Genomic DNA, 5,000 nt, shown 5'->3' with positions numbered 1-5,000 from the left:
TGGAGGCTAGAGAGGTAGTGTGCCGAGAGTTGCTCTGTTTCCTAATATTACAGGTAACTCAGGTAACTCATGATTGGATACAGGTTTTTGTGTTGCGATGGAGATCCACTTATGCCGCTATAGTGCCGTTTGAACGTTCGCGCGTAACTCTTGTGGCTCTGTGCCTTCATTTTTCTTATCCAGCGATACAAGGAGCAAGATAAGCGTTGTACTCACCTTCACTCTATATTTCTTCTTGACGGTACGCTACCACCTTCTGCGATCTTCTCTATACTCTATATGACGACTCCACCTACTTACTCTGGAGGTAGATCACTTAGGCCGATAATCCAGGCAATCCGCACGCCGCTACCGCCTGCCGTCTGCGGTACGCGCGCCTGTTGGCCTCCCTATCGGTTATACTCCGATTCTTCTTCGAGAACTTTATGCGCGCAGCCAGCAATAGAATAAGATGATTGTTCGGCTACGCAAATAGAATCTTGCGACTTACGGGCACGCCTGTGTAACACTCGCCTAGCAATCGCTTAAGTTCTTAGATGCTCTAACATAAGTCTTTACAAATCTTATGACTTGGTGTATATATCTTAATACCTGCGCGTTTGTAAAAGAAGGTATTCTATGAACGTTATTAGAGAGAGTCTATACCACGCTCACGCTCACCTCAGCTGATACCCTCGACCGAAGTTTTGTGTGGTCTAATATCAAACGAGTTAGAGAAATCTCGGGTTATTCAACTTAATTTAGAGTTTTACACCAAGACCCGTAAATTTAATGACAACAATATATAAAATACAAAGGACAGAACTCGAACGGTCAGATAAAAGTTACTACACTAAAACACAGAAACGTACAAACGTGAACAGATAAATAGATAGAGATAATAATTTAATTAGGTAACTGTTGAACTGTACCTGAGTGCGGGGATGAAAACTGTGTGAACGCAGGATTAAAACGGTGCCTGCGTATGAAATGCGTCCGCATCTAATCGTGTTCACAGGATATTCTACTTAGAAATAACATAAATAGAACGAGGTTTGAGTTTAAGGTACCGTATAAATATATAACATTGTATTACAGACATATGTATACGCTTCTCGTTTGTCTATTCTTTTGTAGTACTTTTTTGACGATTTCGGAGTCTTTAGTAGCTGTTCTATCTTGTAAATGGTATCATGTCATCAAATATAACTTTACTAGAGTTATTGACTTGTAAATATGTATGATATATAATTAAGGATTAAGAATTAGAAGCATTATCGTTCTCATTCTCGCTCTCAGGATAGAACACAGACGTGTAAAGAGACCTACAGGGAAGGGAGGGGGGGGGGGTTTGTGAGAGATCGCTAATAGAGCGCGTATACTTCAGCCTCACTTCTTTTGACATAATTTACGCGTCTCAGTAATACTATCTCATCACAAGGCTGAATTTCCTTTTCTTAGTGGATTAGGCTTAGTGTTAGTCTAGAAGCGTTAAATTCACGTAGATTTTAACCACGGTGCTCTATGTAGGATGACGCTTACAATGATTTAATTATGACGTAGGACGTTGTGTAATCACTCTCAGGTCGCTTGGTTATCTAAGCTTAGGCGCTTTCTGCGTAAGAGAGTCTGTATACATCGGGTAATCAGTAAACTAGCGACAATACGGCACAGACGCCGCCTGCAGCTTGTATAGTTCCCGCTATTGACGTTGGCACGTATCTCATTGGGCGGTTGGTCTAAATACTAGACGCGGCGTCAGCGTGGGTGACCGGTCCACTAGGTGATAGCATCAGAAGACGCGCGAGAGTAGTGACAGCGCCTTGAGAGAGATGTAGAGATTTGTCGCAAGTGTTTGTGTCAACCGCGTCTCTGAAGAATAGAATCTTAGAGAGAAGGATGGGTAACATTGTATCTACTGCTGATTACCGTCGAAAAGACATTATATGAGGCACAGCCAAAAGAGGTAACGGGCAAACGGTGAAAGGCACTTGCTAAAGTAGTCTCTGCAACAAAAATCGGCAACTCAACGCATTAGAAGCAACTCCGCGCCACTCCCTATAGCCCTCAGGGCTCTACAACTACACCTCCTCGCTTCCTACACTAACTCTAAAAAAAATATTCTCACCCACACTCCCTTACTCTTCCCGGCTCGCCCGCCTTCGCATCCACCTTTGTGTAATAACCCTCACCACCTACTGTACGGCGCTCTCCGCGCACACGCACGCTGTCGGAGCTTTGTCGATTCTCGCGCCCGCCTAATGTTCTAAGGCCCGGCCTCCCACCTAGGGGCATATAGACTACATCTCTTGTTAAATATGCGCATTACACAAGTCGGGGACAATATTCGCTTCATGCTACACTGTATTCGAATTAAAAGAAAGGGCATCCGTTACTTCTAGGTGAGTGATTCTGAGCACGATTCAGCACGCCATCATCACCCGTGGGCGAGAATGGAGCATCCACTTCCTTCTTACCTGGTTAATGTAGGACTATTCTTAGCTCCCTCCCTATTCATCTTGTCAAATGACATGAAATATTTCGAAGTTTCGGTAACATTGGTGTGGATAATTTAAGTTAGTAAAGTTAGATTATAAAGAATGATAGGAGAATATGATGCAAAGAAGCACGCCTCATCATTTGCTTTCCGCGTCTTGTTCACAACTGTTCAGTGTTCTTTCGAGCGCGGGTACTCTTGTGGGTAGTTATTTCGTAAAATAAATAACAAAGAGAGTACATTTCCACGGTGTCTAAAGAGTTCAAATCTGCTATGGGAGGACTAACACACTACCCGTTATTTTCTAGTTCAAGTACGAAGTTGAGTGGACATCATCCCTCTCTACGCCATGTATTCTTCAAACGCTGGGTACTCCGCTGTGTTCCGCTCTACGCTGATTGATAAAGAGTATCGGAGGATAACGTGGTGTTGAATTACTGTACGTGATACACATCGTGTACGTGCTAATTACACAAGCCTAATGAAGTTTTCCTGTGATTTTCTCTCTTCTTTATTCTCTAGTATGACGGAGCTTAGAGAAAGATTGAAGACGGTCGCTCTCTATACGAGAATTAGAGATAATTACGGTTAAAGTACTATCTTCCTTAGAATGGATTAGTCTGTCATATAAGATGTGGACTACTAGTGGGATTCAAGTGCCAATCCGCACAGTCATTTGTAAATTGAGCTTTTATAAGTTTGACAGGTTCAATCCGGTATTGCTAATATTATTCATGAACCTTCCACGCATGTTGATTTGGGAGAGTTCAAGGTTTGTTGTTTACGTCTCTCCGTCACGTCCACTTCTCCGAGATGTTGATGTGAAGGGAGGGAGAGGGGGAGGGAGGGCGAGGCGCGGAGGAGGTGGAACATTTGGAGGGAGCTCGCGAGAGGGCCTGAAATCAGAGGGGAAAGAGATGTGGACTTTGATTAAGACATTCGCTCAAGTTTTTCAGCCCCTGTTAAAAGATGAGTGTCTCATAGCTTAATTTTCTTTTCGTAGCAATGAAACCACTACTAAGACTCGTGTAGTCTGTGCGGTAGTAGGCCCTTCCCGTGAAAGGAAGAATGGACAAATTACATCCTGATAGAATCAGGAGGAATAAGTGGAATTTAGTGATTTACAAGTTCAATGGCAGTATCACCTATTAAATTTCAATCATTTCAATCTAATATTAATCTAACAATTCTGTCTGAGTAGTATATTGCGTCATTGTGACAATCCAAACTATGCGCAGCTCATCAATAAAATTTTAATTATTGTTTCTCTCATGTAAAGGTGCCACAATTTCCAGTTTAGATGCCTCCTGAGTGTGCATGTGCAAAGTTCATGCTTCAATATTATAATGGGTACATAATTAGGACAGGTGATTTATTTTTCTCATATGCTCTATTACTATGACTCTATGACACATCACATATGTTTGTGACTTTCTTGCCTAAAAGAATAGACTCATTGCCTCTCCTCTAATTAGCGTTTTCTCTTAATTTATTAATCCTTTATGAAACAATGTGCGTTTTCCACCTGTGACCTTCACGGTTAGCGTGTCAGTAAACAATTTACTGAAATTACCTACCAATGGCAAGTATAAATAGGGTCTAAAATGCCCTATCTACAGCAGTTGTCAACACTAATAGGGACAAAGAATCTAGTTTCTAATGGGTTCTATTGAAGTGTTGGTTTAGAGATCCTAGTTTTGAAAGGAGCTCTTGCTTGGGATCATGGGCTATAGAGTTTTCAAGGGGATGTATGCATCCCTATTCCCTGTGGGTCGTTTTGCTCCTGAATGTTCTGAGTACTTGGGGTAAGTGACGCTAATTAGTAAACTTTTGGAAAAGCTAGCAGCTCGCGATTGTCCAGATGTTGTTGTTGTAGCAGTGACAATTCGAATTCGAACACTTTATGGAGATTTTTTCAGAATACTTCATTGACATAGGATTAGAGTCCCTTTTTCCCAGCAGTTTCTTCGTTTGTTCAAAATAATATTAATAATAATAATGTAAATGTAAAAAAAAAATGTAAATGCAGTTTTTTTGTGTTATTATGTCACAACTTTGGTGCTCACTGCAGCATTGTAGGATTTTTTTCCAATATCTCAAAAATCCTAACATCCAATGTTTACCTACCATGCTGGCACCGGTCGCTATGCGCATTTATATGTCATAGCTACTCATTTTCCTCACGAGGCTGAGTGGGCCCCGCAACAGCCAGTCACGGAATCAATCATTTGCATGGTACAAATTTCATGACCCCGCCGGGAATCGAACCCGGGCCTCCCGCGTGCAAGGCGAGCGCAGTGACCACTACGCCATTGGAGCTGACGATTAAAACTTAAACGGAGTTTAAACTCACTTTGTGGACCCGGTCCTTAGTCATACGAAGCATATAGTTACCTGTTTATTAGCATTGCCATGGATCAACGCCTCAATGAACATCTTGGAGAGCAGATCATGCGAGAATTCTACCAGCTTCTCCCTCGTGATTCCGTCCAGAGATTCTAGTAGTTCTGTTTTACTCCAAGCT

At 42.1% G+C, this 5,000-nt stretch overlaps 1 long non-coding RNA gene across 1 annotated transcript in view; it reads right to left on the bottom strand.

The window, feature by feature from the left end:
* The window catches only part of LOC113473459, a 9,981-nt gene extending 4,981 nt beyond the window's left edge, over positions 1 to 5,000 (bottom strand). The window contains exon 1 of the long non-coding RNA XR_003395426.1: positions 4,871 to 5,000. This is a non-coding gene — a long non-coding RNA (uncharacterized LOC113473459). The remainder of the gene's footprint in view (positions 1 to 4,870) is intronic.

Source organism: Diaphorina citri, unplaced genomic scaffold (genome assembly GCF_000475195.1).
Source record: "Diaphorina citri unplaced genomic scaffold, Diaci psyllid genome assembly version 1.1 scaffold32756, whole genome shotgun sequence".
In the NCBI taxonomy this organism is placed as follows: domain Eukaryota; kingdom Metazoa; phylum Arthropoda; class Insecta; order Hemiptera; family Psyllidae; genus Diaphorina; species Diaphorina citri.
The sequence above is the reverse complement of the archived record's forward strand: the minus strand, read 5'-3'. Positions and strand labels throughout refer to the sequence as shown.